This window comes from Sorghum bicolor, chromosome 5 (assembly GCF_000003195.3).
Source record: "Sorghum bicolor cultivar BTx623 chromosome 5, Sorghum_bicolor_NCBIv3, whole genome shotgun sequence".
Lineage (NCBI taxonomy): Eukaryota > Viridiplantae > Streptophyta > Magnoliopsida > Poales > Poaceae > Sorghum > Sorghum bicolor.
In genome coordinates, this window is record NC_012874.2 from 10,663,533 (window position 1) to 10,679,239 (window position 15,707).

Consider the following 15,707-nt stretch of genomic DNA (forward strand, 5'->3'; position numbering starts at 1 on the left):
CGGTTGTGGGCGATTCACCACGACGGAGTGTTGAAGATTCAGCCCTAGAGAGCACTTTGTCCGTGCGCGGACCACGGGGGAGCAAGACTATTACGTGGGTGCTCCAACAAGGACTAGTAGAGAGTGGCGACTCTCTGATACCTCAGCAAAACATCATCGCGTTTCTCTTCCTCTCATCCTTTACTTTCTAGCATTTACTTTGAGCACTTTACATTCTTAGAATTGTGATGCTAGAATAGGATTAGAAGTAGGTTGCAAAACTTTTATCCAGTAGCTCTCTAGAACACACTTAGGCACAAGGGTTGAATTAAGGCTTATAGGTTGCTTAAATTTTTAGAGAAGCCCAATTCACCCCCCTCTTGGGCATCTTGATCCTTTCAATTGGTATCTGAGCCGAGTGCTCTTAATTAGGCTTCACCGCCTAGAGCAAGATGTCTCACGGGGATGGACCACCACCTATGTTCGACGATGATGACTTTCTGTATTGGAAAATACGGATGGAGTCGTACCTCGAGGCTTGTGATGTCAAATGCCTAAAAGCTGTGACCGAAGGATTTACTCCTCTGGCTAAGGACACCGCTCTTACTCCACTTGAGCAAGAGAACGAAAAGTGGAATGCAAAGGCCAAAAACCACATCTTTAGAGGTCTTGGCAAAGACATGTTTAACCGTGTGCGGAACCACAAAGACGTCCATGAACTATGGACCGAGCTTTGTGCGCTCAATGAGGGAACTAAGGGTGAGCGCGAGGAGCGATTCCATCTTGTCATGCACAAGCTTAATACATTCGAAATGCTTCCCAAAGAAAATGCTAATGAAATCTGTTCTTGCTTGAATGTGATTGTAGAGGAGCTCAATAGACTTGGACTCAACCAGATGAGTCCAGCAGATGTGACAAGAAAGATTCTATGTGTCTTACCCATTGACAAATATGGGCACATACTCACGGTGCTTCATCAAGGAGATCTCTCAACCACCACTCCAATATCCATCTTGGGGAAGATCAATGCTCATGAGATGTACATGCACATCAACCCCCCAAGATAGCTCCTCATCATCCAAGAAAGAAGAAAAGATGGACTTGGCTTTCAAAGCCGCTCTCAAAGGCAAGTCCAAGAAGGTTGAAGTTGAATCCTCAACTTCAAGTGATGATGATGCCACCATTTCTCTCATGGTGAGAAGAACCACCAAAATGTTGAATAAGCTCAACAAGAATGGAGTCATTTTTGACTCCAAGAAGAAGTTCTTCACAAGTAGCAAAAGAAAGCCCATCTCCAAGATGGATTGCTACAATTGTGGTGAACTCGATCATCTTGCTCATCAATGTCCTAAGCCTAAGAAAGACAAGTACAAGAAAAAGAACAAGGACAAAGATGATTGAAGTAATGATGAGAATAATGACAAGAAGCCATTCAAGAAGAAGGGTGGCAAGAAGGAGTACCATGAGAAGAAGAATGGCAAGGCATACATTGTTGGTGATTGGCTCACCAACATTGAGAGCTCTAATGGTGATTCCTCCGGTAATGATAGTGGTGATGAGAAGGTGGCCGCCATTGCTATTGATGCTTCATCTCCACCACCATCGCCATCTCCTCATCCTCTACACACCTATGCCTCATGGCAAAGGGTGATCGGAAGGTACAAAGTGAGGATGAGAGTAGTGAAAGTGATAGTGAGTTTGAATCACCTTCTTATGATGAGCTTGTCCACTTGCTAAACAAATACTCTAAAATCATAAGAAAAACTAGAGTTGGAATGAAAAGCTAGAAAATGAATCTCTTATTGCAAAACTTAAGTCTAGTGATGAGCTTAGAGATCAAAATGAAATCATGACCACTAAACTCAAGGAGCTCAAACTCTCTTTAAAAGAGCTCAAAGAAAAGAATGATAAACTTGAGGTAGTGCATGATGATCTCATTACTAGGCATAGGGTATTGAAGGAAGAATTCACAACTCTAAAAGTGAACAATGATAACCTTGAGCTTGCTTATATCTTGACATCAATGAAACACATGTTGCTACTAACCATGTTGCTAAGCTTGATGTAGCCACTTCTTGTGATGACTTACTTGTGGAGAGCATTGGCAAATGTGGTAGTTGCAAAGGCAAAAATGTGGTAGTGGCCGAGAGCTATGATGACACAATCAAGATCAAGCAAGAGAATGAGAAGATCAAGTGTGAAAATGTGAAACTCAAGAAAGAGTTGCAAGAGCAAGCAAAGCACAACACCATAGTAGTTGAGACACTTGACCGTGACAAAGCTCTTGCATATGAGAACAAGAAGCTCAAGGAAGAGAACCAATACCTCAAGCTTGGATTGATGTATGACAAAAAGAAGAAGATGAGTCTTTCATGTTGGAAGAGCTTGATAGTAAGGATGATCCCATCATCAAAAGACTAACTCAAGAGAAAAAGAAGCTCAAGCTAGAGAAAGAATATCTCACCAAGGGTCTAGCCAAGTTCACTAGAGGTAAGGACTTGCAAAGTGAGCTATTCATGAACACCATCATGAAGATGGACAAAAGTGTAATTGGCTACAAGGCTCAACAAAGCAAGCTAATCAAAGCTCAAGCTATTCATGATCAACCAACAAAGCCCAAGCCAAAGAGATGCTTTGAGTGTGGACAAGAAGGTCACTTTTCTCATGAGTGTGAGGCACCACTACCACCTCCTTTGCCCAAGCATGCTAGACCATTTGCCTTCAATGCTCACTACACTGTAAGGCAAGACAAGAATGACAAAGTCAAGGTTACCTTCATGGGGCCACCCAACAAGCAAAGGACAAAGAAGATTTGGGTACCAAAGTCACTAGTGGAGAAAGTTAAGGGCCCTAAACAAATGTGGGTCCCCAAATCTCAAGCTTGATCTCTTGTGTGTGTAGGTGAACTACAAGACCAGTGCTTCACATTGGGTAATTGATAGTGATTGCACCCAACATATGACTAGAGATCCCTGGATGTTCACCTCACTCAATGAAGATGTGGATAATTGTTGACGGTCCTTAAGTACAAAAATTAATCATCAAATAAATAAAGGAAAGGATCCAAATGCAACAACACCCAGACTTAGGGTTTTATCTGATAGAATTCCACGAGTTTTGGTGTTTGTCTATTTCTGCAGGGGGTTATCTGGAAATATGGAGGAAAGGCCCACACGTCGGGTTTACATAGAGATATTAACATGTGCGCGAATTTTCTATCATCTAGAAGAGTCTAAAAGCCACGGGAATGAATGGGAGGCCGAGCGGGCCCGGGGGCAGGGCGCCCGCCCTCTCCCCTAGGGCGCACGCCCTGTTGAAAGAGCATCTAGGCCCCTAGTGATTTCGGTGATTAAAGACAATGTTGATTACTATGACTATCGTGTGTTTTGCAGAGGCAAAGTCATTAGTGAGGTCATGGTAATAGGTACTCGATGGACAGGGACGTACATGCCTACTTAATAGTGGAAATCGTTTCGGTTTTCAAAGGATGGATGGACATCGTCAAGACTAGACTAGGTCTAAGTGCCATATGGTGAAGAAGGGCACTTAGAGTAGTTTAGGACTTTGTTTTCCTTTGACCGTACTATTAAGAGGGGTTTTGATCTAGTAGCTTGACTTAGGCAAGACTTTAGGTTTAGGTGTGGTGCACACTTGGTAAACCTAGCACTAGGCAGCTCAGAAATAGTCCTTAGATCGAGAGGAACCAACTTTGTTTTGGAGTGATCGCGTTTCGACGAAGTTAGGGTGACCAAGGGGGCACCGGACGCTGAGAGGTAGCGTCCGGTGAGGTCCTTAGCCATTGGAGGGTTTCGGTGCTTAGGGTTAGGCACCGGACGCTCGCACCGGACTCATCGGGCAGCGTCCGGTCCCACACCTAGGGAGGTTGTAAACTTCCCTTGAGCACCGGATGCTAGCACCGGACGCACCGGGTAGCGTCCGGTCCCATACTCAGGGAGTTTGTAAAACTCCCCGGAGCACCAGACGGTGCCACTGGACGCTAAGAGGTAGCGTCTGGTGACCTGTCAGACACAGGTACAGTTAGCCATTGTGTGTCACCGGACGCTCGGTGCAGACCGTCCGGTGCAACATTAACAGCGTCCGGTGACCCCGTTTTCAGTGGAAATAAGTTGGCTGACCTTTGGACTTCGTGGCGTGTATTTATACTCCTTCACCTCGTCCATGAGAGGTCTCTTGCCCATTTGAACATCTGAGAAACTTGTTGTGGAGCAAGAGAGTAGCAAGAGCCTAGAGAGGATTGAGTTTTGAGTGTTTTCTTGAGAGAATCCTTCTCTAGTGAATTCCAAGAGTCAAGTGTGCATCCACCACTCTCTAGAGCCTTGTTTGGGTCAAGTGAGAGTTCTTTGCTTGTTACTCTTGGTGATCGCCATCACCTAGACGGTTCGGTGGTGATTGGAGACACAAAGACCGCCCAGAGTTCTTGTGGGTGGCACGTGTCAAGCTTGTGAGCGGTTTTGGGCGATTCACCGCGACGGAGTGTCGAAGAATCAGCCTATAGAGAGCACTTGGTCCTTACGCGGACCAAGGGGGAGCAAGACCCTTGCGCGGGTGCTCCAACGAGGACTAGTGGAGAGTGGCGACTCTCGGATACCTCGGCAAAACATCGCCGAGCACTTTCTTCCACTACTCCTTTACATTCTAGCATTTACTTTGTGTTTTTACATTCTTAGAATTGCCATGCTAGAATAGGATTGGAACTAGGTTGTAAAACTTTTATTCGGTAGCTCTCTAGTCACACTAGGCACAAGGGGTTGAATTGGAGCTTATAGGTTGCTTAAATTTTTAGAGAAGCCCAATTCACCCCCCCTCTTGGGCATCTTGATCCTTTCAATTGGTATGAGACCCTAGTGCTCATTTTTTAGGCTTCACCGCCTAGAGAAAGATGTCTAACGGGGATGGACCGCCACCCATGTTCGATGGGGATGACTTCCCGTATTGGAAAATATAGATGGAGTCATGCCTTGAGGCATGTGATATAAAGTGCCTAAAAGCTGCTGTTGGTGCAAAAGCTGGTCTGCAAACACAAAGGGCTAATACCCGATTCAATCGTTAAGGCGTGCCAGCCGATTTGACCTTACTATCGGCAAAGGTGATAACTCGAATACTTTAGTCCTGACAACAGCGATGCGCCCGGATGTCACGGCTAAGAGGTACTCACGCGGAACTTGAGAACACGCCGAGCTTAAGTCGACGAATTCCTAAGAACTCGTAATAAAAAGGAAAAAAGTATGACGAAGTCGTCGAAAAAGTAGATGCTGGAATATGAGTAAAAAAACGTGTGTTTGATTGATTGATAGATCATTACAAGGTCCTAGGGTCTATATTTATACCCTGCTCAAAGAGCTACAGCCAGGCACGATTAGAATTCGAATTCCAAATTACACGGAATCCATATACAAAACGATTTAAATAATTAAGGAAATAACAAAACTATCCCCCGTGACAAACTGAAACTCTTCCACAAACCATCGGCGGCTTCCGAACTCTCCCTTCGTATCATCGGCAGACTCCCTTGCCATAGTCATGGGCAGACTTCCTCATCATAGCCATCGGCACAGACACATCACCGCCTGTAGACTTAGTCACGTTCAACCTCTCCTTCATCGGCAACCATCCTCATTGGCAACTCATCCTGTAAACAAAATACTGCCATCTTATCCTGCCGGCCTGGACACGTGCCCAAAAACGGTGTCAACACATGCCCCCCAATTTCGGAGTATGAAATCATCAATGCTCCGAAATTCTCTGCAGTAATGATGCCTTTTCCCGCAATTAATGCTCCTAATCTGGTAACCGACAACCTTAATCTGAACAACTCTGATCCTATTCTTCTGCAGATTCCTCGAAATCTTCAATTTCCTAAACGGGCATTTCCTTCTCAACCGTACATCGGCAATATTACCGTTACAAAGATCTGCCGATGAACTGATCAGGACGTTCGTACAAACGGCTATCTTCACTTTACTCGCCCATCGGCAATATGACCGTTACAGGATGCTGCCGATGGACCGACCAGGAGATCCCGCACAGTAAAATATCTCCAGATAATGACCGCTTCCCGTCAAATCACCTGCGCAATCCCTTGATTCTCGTGCGAACAGTTACCATATCTATCTGAGTACCCTCGGATTTCTCGGATGCGGCAAGGAGATAAGTCAGATTTGCCCTTGCCCATTTTGTCCTATAAATAGTTCCTTCTCGGGTACTCCTTCTCCATCACATCATTCCACCATCCCAACTTTACTTTCCCAGCGGCGGCGCCATTCAAGATATCCAAAACTTCTGATGAAGATTCTTCTTCACCGACCCTGGAGCTCTCAGACATCCTCCTTGTGGCAAGATGGCCATTAGCTTCATCGTCCCTGAGGTGAGTTCTTCACTCCATCTCCTGTACTTTTCCCTGCATTCCTGTTCATCCGTAATCCATTTTACTGAACATTTTTCTTTTCCTTTCTTTGTGTTCTTTTTCTTTATTTCCAAACCCACCAGGAATTGTCTAACAAAATCGTCATCCCCACCGATCAACCACACCTCCAATGCCTCGGCCCGCTAGGGGATCCAGATCCAACCGATCTAATTAAAGCAGAAACCAACAGGATCCCTTTTAGAGCCGAAAATTTTTCTTTAGATCTGTGGAAAGACACCTTCCGTTCTTGGCCCAGCCCTACTGTAGGGTGGAAAGACTGGTTCTTGAGGGTCAGCAACTCCAATGAAGTCCAGTGGGGCGAGAGAAAGCTAGATCAATGCATTAGGTTGTCCATTGCCGATATGCACAGGAATGAGTCACTGTTGATAGCTGCATCTTACTTTTGGTCAGACACCCTCAATGCTTTTGTTTTTGGCCACGGCCCTGCTTCCCCCACTCTTGCCGATGTAGCCATGCTCACCGGTCTAGATATATCTTCTGCCGATAGCACCCAATTTTTTGATACCGCTCCTAGTGCCAAAGTGGAAACTCGCTCCATCGGCGGTTGGTCAGGGTACATTCAGAAGTATCGTGGGACGGCGCCTGTCAGCATAAAGGAACAAACCACCTTTCTGAACATGTGGCTGGACAAGTTTGTGTTCTGTGGTCGATCGGCAGGACCGACTTCTGTCTATCTATTGGCAGCAGAGAGACTGGCTAAAGGCGGCCGATTTCCTCTCGGCCGATACTTGCTTGGCGCTGCTTACCATCTCCTCCATCAGGTGGCCAAGAAACTCCTGCTCGGCCAGTCTACTGGCAACTTAGGCGGCCCCTAGTGGTTTATCAATATGTGGCTTAATCTGCATCTGCACAAGCGCCTCAACTTTAACTTATTTACACAACGTTTCCCAAGAGATATAACTGAAAATCATGTGTTGGGTGAAGAAGAATCGGCAACACGCGCTCCCCTAAACTTTGGCGAAGCCGTTATAGTCTTGCCTGGTTCAGGGGGTAATCCAGATCAGATCGGCCGATTCTTCCAGACCTTGTATGAGGGCTTGGCCAGAGATGAACGACCATGGTTGGCCTATGATGACCCAGACAGTATGCTCCCTCTGGTTTTCAATCCATTCGATGAAGCTCTTGACAGGGATAATGAGGTGATGATGGCAATTGTGACTCCTAGAGCCATACCAGTGAATTTCTTTGGTAGCACAAAAACTTCCCCTCAGACTTATGAATTTTACAACCCATCGGCATTAGCTCGTCAATTAGCTTTCGGCCAGTTGCCGATTGCACTCTGTTATGCTGATGTGATAAAAGCCAGGGAGCCCATCACCAACTTCCTCGAGTGGATTCGAGTAGCCCAACTACCTCCGAATGCCGATACAGATGCAGATTTGTCAGAGTGGGTTCCAGCCGCCTTCATTACTCAGGCGTACAAGCTATGGTGGGCAGAATGGAAGGAGCATCTATTCTGCAAGTCAGCCCTTTCATATCGCGGCACGATCGACCCCGAGTACAAAGTACCCGATGATGCTGTAAGTATTTCAAACTGGTGTTCCAATTTTCCAATCTTATTTCCATCGGTAACTCACCTTTGTATCCCTTTTGCAGGTTGACAACATCCCTCCATCGGTTAGCAGAAGTGGTAAGCCGATTGACCTGTTTCCACCAGGCCCAATTTCTTCAATCGGCCACAACGCTCCCACTCTGGCTACCATTGTGTATCGAGGTGTGCGCCTTAAGAAAGTCACCACCAAGAGGACTTAGACACCACCATCGGTAGCCGCTTCTACTCTGGCACAAGCTTTCAAGGCAATTTGTCAACCCTTTTTCATTTATACTGATTACCTTTATATCGGCTACATCTGTATTCATAAACTCCTTTTTGTTGCTGCAGCAAACCAGTGCATCGGCAAAAGCCAAACGCCAAGGTGCCGATGCCCCCCAGTCCAGTCAGCCAAAGAGGAAGGGCGCCAAGAGTACCAGGGCTGGAACAAAGCGTCAGAAAGTGGCAACTCCTCCTCCTCCTCCTCCGGCATCTCCTATTCCGGTAGAATCTTCTCCTTCCCCTCCAGATGTAGAGATCCAGCAAGCACCATCTCCCCCTCATCCGCAGGAAGCACCAGAAGCAGACAAACCCCAGCAGGAAGAACCCCAAGCAGAAGGTACATCAGCTGACGTAGGTGGACAAACAACTGGCCCAGCAGGTCCAATTACATCATCGGCAGTTCCCCCGACTCAAGCAATCATCGTTCCTCCTCCGGGTAACATATTTTAATAATACTGCCACCGATGAACTTATTCTCATTCAGCCTCATAACTCTTCCCGTCTTCTTTCAGTTGATGTCGTTCCATCGGCAACTCTGGCCGATCAACCTATGGCTCCACCGGCATCTTCCAGTCAAAAGCAAGAAATAGCCTTGAAGCAAGTAAGTCGCCCAACCTTCATCAGTATTATTTGCTGATTCTCCAAGTATGAACTAACTCACTTTATTCTCCTTCCCAGGAACAAGATTCTCCCGATAGCCTATTCTCCTTCGCCATCGACATCTCTGAAGAAGAGGGTGAAGAAGCAAGCTCTTCCCAGACAGTTGGCATCACATCGGCAGAGATCAGGGCCAGGCTGGAAGAACTGTCGGCCCTCCTTCACCAGGACACAGCGCAATTGGTCGATGACTCCGACCCAGCCAAGATTCTGTTCAGAACTCTCAGAGGCCAAATCCCAGCCGATGTTGAAGAAATCCTCTTCCAAGCCGCACATTTGGAGAGTCGTCAGCTGCAGTACCAGAGGGCTTCTCGGCGCCTTGCCGATAGAGCTGCCCAGACTCAGCTCTTTGAAGAAATGAGGAAAGAGAAGCTCCTGACCGATGAGAAGCACAAGAACATCGGCATCTTGAGATCTTCAGGAGACGCGCTGAAGCAGAAGATATCTGACCTATCGGCAAGAAGGGAATCCCTGTTGGCAGAACTCAAGCAAGTGGAGGACGCCTTATCCCAGGCCCAACAGGAAGAGAGCCAACTGCCAGAGACCATCAAGCTTCTTGAGCACGAGCGAAACGTCCACGGTCGCAAGGCACTACAATTGAAGAAGAAGCTGAAGCCGATAGAAGGTTCTGCCGATGACGATATTAAGGAGATAGAAGCAGCCAACCAAATCCGGCTACGCGCCATATCAGCGATCCAGGCGCTGCTGAACACATGAAACTCTCATCAGCAATATATCTGTGTTTTCCTATTCTTTCAGCTTTTAGTCTAGCCGATAGGACTGTTATCGGCATCTTTTGAAACATTAAGTCCTGCCCCCAAACATTTAAATCCAGCCGATAGGAATGTTATCGGCACTTAAACTTTTATGCATCGACCCATATGCTGGGGTAGTACTTCTTTAAATATTTGCCATTTAATGCTCTGAGAAATTCAACTCCTTCGAGAGTTTCTAGAATATAGGCATTTCCAGGAGCCGATCGACTTATCCGATAAGGACCTTCCCAATTAGGAGACCACTTTCCAAACTTCGAACTTTTAGTCCCGATTGGTAAAATTAATTTCCATACCAAGTCCCCATCGGCAAACTCCTTAGCCTTTACTTTCTTGTCATACCATCTGGCAACTCTCTTCTTATTTTCTTCTATACTCATTAAAGCCTTTAACCGATGTCCCGCTAGATCATCTAACTCATCGGTCATCAAAGTGGCATAATCATCGGCAGCCAACTGATCTTGAAAAGATAATCGTCTAGATCCAGCCTTAATCTCCCAAGGTAACACTGTGTCATGTCCATACACCAATTGATAGGGTGACACCTTAGTTGATCCATGACAAGCCATCCGATAGGACCACAACGCTTCATTCAATAATATATGCCACCGCTTAGGATTTTCTTCAATCTTTCGTTTGATAAGCTTGATAATTCCTTTGTTAGACGCCTCGGCCTGCCCATTGGCTTGAGCATAATAAGGAGAAGAATTCAACACTTTAATCCCCATACCGATTGCAAATTCATCAAATTCCCCCGATGTAAACATAGTGCCCTGATCGGTAGTAATCGTTTGAGGAATCCCGAATCGGTAAATAATATGCTCCTTCACAAAATCAATCATATTGGTCGATGTGACTTTCTTCAAAGGAATAGCCTCGACCCACTTAGTGAAGTAATCAGTGGCAACTAGAATAAACTTATGCCCTTTGCTAGATGGTGGATAAATCTGGCCGATCAGATCAATAGCCCATCCTCGGAACGGCCAAGGCTTTATGATAGGATTCATAGCCGACGCAGGTGCCCTTCGAATATTACCAAACTTCTGACATCCCTGACACCCTTTGAAATACTTAAAGCAATCCTCAAGTATAATCGGCCAATAATATCCATTCCTCCTAATCATCCACTTCATCTTAAAAGCCGACTGATGTGCTCCACACACCCCTTCATGAATTTCTCCCATCAAACTCCTAGCTTCATCATTACCTAAGCATCGGAGAAGAATTCCATCAATAGTTCGATAGTATAATTCGTCTTCGAGGAGCACATACTTGGTCGCTTGAAATCAAACTCGTCTTTCAACCTTCTTAGATGGATCTTTCAAATAATCAATAATTTCTTTCCTCCAATCATCGGCATCGATTGCCGATACTATATTAATCATAGGCTGATATCCTGAGGCATGCTGAGCTAACCGATTGGCCTCTTCATTATGAAATCGGGGAACATGCTCTAAACGAAAATCTTTGAATTCCTTTAACAGTTGCATGCTCTTCTCGTAATAGATTATGAGAACTTCACTTCGGCATTCATAGCTCCTGGCCAATTGATTTATAACCAACATAGAATCCCCGAAGACTTCGACAGCGTCAGCACGAACTTCTCTTAACAGCTCCAATCCTTTTATCAAAGCCTGATACTCAGCCTGATTATTTGTTGATGTAGCAACAATCGGCAAGGAAAATTCATACTTCCTCCCCTTAGGGGAAACTAACACTATGCCGATTCCTGCCCCCCGGTCACATGTAGATCCATCAAAGAAAAGCGTCCAAGACACAATTTCCAAGGTCTCCACTACACCGCAATGTTGAGTCACAAAATCGGCCATAATCTGCCCTTTAACTGCTTTAGCTGATTCATAATGTAGATCAAACTCCGATAGCGCCAAAATCCATTTACCGATCCTGCCACTCATAATCGGCATAGATAGCATGTACCGGACCACATCATCTTTGCAAACAACAGTGCATTCGGCCGACAACAAGTAGTGCCTCAACATGACACACAAAAAATATAAGCATAGGCATAGTTTTTCAATGGCCGAATACCTGGTCTCAGCATCAATCAACCTCCTGCTTAAGTAATAAATTACATGCTCTTTCCCTTCAAATTCTTGAATCAAAGCTGAACCGATAACCATCCCATCGGTAGACAAATATAATCTAAAGGGCTTTCCTTGCTAAGGTGGAATTAGAACTGGAGGATTCACTAAATACTTCTTGATTTCATCCAGAGCCAACTGCTGTTCCTTCCCCCAAATAAATTCTTGATCGGCTTTTAGCTTAAGAAGAGAACTGAAAGCACGAATTTTACCAGACAAATTAGAAATAAATCTCCTGATAAAATTTACCTTGCCGATCAAGGGCTGGAGCTCGGTCTTGTTGGTAGGGGCCACTATCTTATTGATGGCATCAATAGATCTTCGACTAATTTCAATCCCCCTTTGATGAACCATGAAACCAAGAAATTGCCCTACCGATACACCAAATGCACACTTGTTGGGATTCATCTTCAATCCATGCTTCCTTGTGCACTCCAATACCTTTCGCAGATCGGCAAGATGCTTTGCGAAGTCCCCAGATTTGACCACCACATCATCAATATAAATCTCTACCAGTTTGCCGATGAACTCATGAAATATAAAATTCATGGCCCTCTGATAAGTAGCACCAGCATTCTTAAGGCCAAAAGTCATGACTATCCACTCGAATAATCCAACATGACCAGGGCATCTGAACGCAGTCTTTGGAATATCTTCTTCAGCCATGAATATTTGATTGTATCCTGCATTGCCATCTATAAAGCTAATAATTCGATGCCCAGCCGCAGCGTCAACCAACAGATCGGCAACTGGCATTGGGTATCCATCCATCGGCGTAGCTTTATTAAGATTCCTGAAATCAATGCGGACCCGAAGTTTCCCATTCTTTTTGTAGACCGGAACAACATTGGAAATCCATTCGGCATACCGACACTGCCGAATAAACTTAGCTTCAATAAGTTTGGTGATTTCGGCCTTAATATCAGGGAGGATGTTAGGATTACATCGGCGAGCTGGCTGTTGATGTGGCCGAAATCCAGACTTAATAGGTAACCGATGTTCAACAATAGATCGGTCCAAACCAGACATCTCAGTATAATCCCAAGCAAAGCAATCTTTATATTCCTTTAACAAATCAGTCAACTGTTGCTTACACTCAGAATCTAACTTAGCACTAATAAAAGTGGGTCTAGGTTTATCACCACTACCTATATCTACCTCTACTAGATCGTCGGCCGATGTGAATCCCTGGCCCAATTTTCCATCATCGGCGAACCTATCCATTAAAAACCTTCGTCAGAACCGACTGCTTGGATCGGTGGAATTTCGTAATCGGCAACCTTGAGAAAATCTTTCTCCCAAACTTCTCCTGAAATGCACCTGGTCCTCTCATAGGTATCCGCCTCTGCCGACGCAATAACATAAGAAAATCCCCCGGGACAATCTCAATTTTGTCACCTACCCACTGAACCAAGCATTGGTGCATTGTAGATGGGATGCAACAATTGGCATGAATCCAATCTCTTCCCAACAATAAGTTGTAAGCCCCCTTTCCGCTGATCACGAAGAAAGTTGTCGGCAAGGTTTTGCTGCCGATGGTCAACTCTACACATATTGCCCCTTTGACTGGAGACACGTTTCCTTCAAAATCTTTAAGCATCATATCGGTCTTGGTCAAATCCTGATCTCCTTTCCCAAGCTTCCGATATACTGCATATGGCATGATATTGATAGCAGCCCCACCATCAACTAAGATCTTGGTCATTGGCTGCCCATCAACCCTCCCTTTGACGAACAGAGCCTTGAGATGCTGTCTTTCGTCATCGGCAGGTTTCTCAAAGATAGCTGTCATCGGATCCAAAGCCAACTGAGCTATCTGACCGGAAAAATTCCAACTCATCATCACTGGATGGCGCAAGAAACTCCATCGGCAACATAAAAACCATGTTAATCCCTGCCGATGGACCTTCCCTCTTAGGATCTGATTGCTGCTGACCTCCAGACTGACCAGAGTTCTCGCCCTTGCTTAGCTCCTCTTGCCTTTCACGTTGCAATCTCCTTTTCTGTGTCTTGGTCAACCCTTCCGGACACCATGGAGGAAGTGGCTTCTGCCTTGCTGCTGGGCGTCGATTCTCTCTTGACTCCATCCGATGCGTGTTAGCATCCCTGCAAAATATGAACTCATTGGGGACTCGTGCATTAGCCATCTCCTCGAGCTCTTCCTGGTTCCTGGGAAAATATTGGACACGATCACCAAGCCTATCGTGCACGCTGAGCCTGCCCCCCAGCCTATCATGAACTGATGCTCTTCCTCTGATCGGCCCATCAAATCGCCGATTGTCATCATGATAACGCCGATCGGTCCTATCATACCGATCATAACCGTTGCACTCAGGGTAGTCTCTGACAGTGGGAAGCTTAATATTCTCCTCCCAACAATGGATGAAGAACGGACAGTTCCAGTGATCTCTATGCCGATTCCACTCCTGTCGGCGTCTCTCTTCCTCCCGACGATAATCTTCTTGCTGGCGCCGATACCGATCTTCCCGTTGCTGCCAGTTATCTCGAGGCCTTCTATGAGTTATAACGATGCCAGACCGAGGAGGTCTACCTGAGCTGGTTCCTTCCTGAACCAAGCCCCTACCTCTTGCATCGGCAGTAGTAACTTGATGCTGAGGATCTACCGATGCACTTCTCTCGGCTGCTTCTGATGTTAAGACCTTAGCCTTTCCCTTAGCATCCAACATGTTTGTTGGGAAAGGATGTTGGTCTATCTTCATCGGCTTCTGAGTCTTGGAACTGTCAAACTTGATTCTCCCAGACTCTATAGCAGATTGCAGCTGCTGTCTGAAAACCTTGCACTCATTGGTGTCATGAGAAGTTGCATTATGCCACTTGCAATATTTCATCCTCTTTAACTCCTCAGCCGATGGGATCACGTGATTAGGAGATAGCTTGATCTGACCTTCCTGAAGTAGAAAATCAAATATCCTATCGGCCTTAGCGGTGTCAAAAGCGAACTTTTCTGGTTCCTTCTGCCCAAAAGGGCAAGACATCGGCTTCTTGTTCTTTACCCATTCTGCCAAGCCGATGACTGGTTCCTCATCAGAATCTGAGCTTGTTGCCTCATCAACAAATGATACCTTCTTGTTCCATGCTCTTTTGGGCTCGAAAGGCTTGATGTCTTGATCAGAAATCCTCTGCACCAAATGACTTAAGCTTTCAAACTCCTGAGATGCATATTTGTCTCTGATGTGCGGCAACAAACCCTAGAAAGCCAAATCGGCTAGCTGCCGATCATCCAGAACCAGACTATAGCACTTGTTCTTGACTTCCCGTATCCTCTGTACAAAACCCTCAACCGATTCATCATTGCGTTGTCTCAATTTGACCAAATCGGTGATCTTCTTCTCATGAACCCCGGAAAAGAAGTATTTGTGGAATTGTTTCTCCAGATCGGCCCAAGTAATCACTGAGTTGGGAGGTAGTGATATGAACTAGGTAAAGGCCGATCCAGACAATGATGATGAAAATAGACGAACCCTCAATTCGTCCCTGTTACCGGCTTCTCCGCATTGAATGATGAACCTGTTGACATGCTCCATGGTTGACGTGTCGTCTTGCCCAGAAAACTTAGTAAAATCCGGCACCTTGTACCGATGCGGAAGCGGGATCAAATCATATGCGGGAGGATACAGTGTCTGATAAGAGTAAGTATTGACTTTGGGTTTTATCCCAAATTGGTCTCTCATTACTTCAGCGATCTTATCGGCCCAGTAAGCAGCGGCATCTTGCCGATGGGGCGGTTGCGGATCAGGTGCCTGCTGGTAGGCCTCCACGTGTCTGTTTGGTGCACGATCTACACGGAACATTGGGTTGATCACCTGGCCTCCAACCTGTGGACCACCAAGCTGTTGCCCGCCAATCTGCTGTCCGACGAACTGCTGCCCGAGATTCATTGGCTGGTTAGGGATCCCCTGATTCTGGAACCCACGATA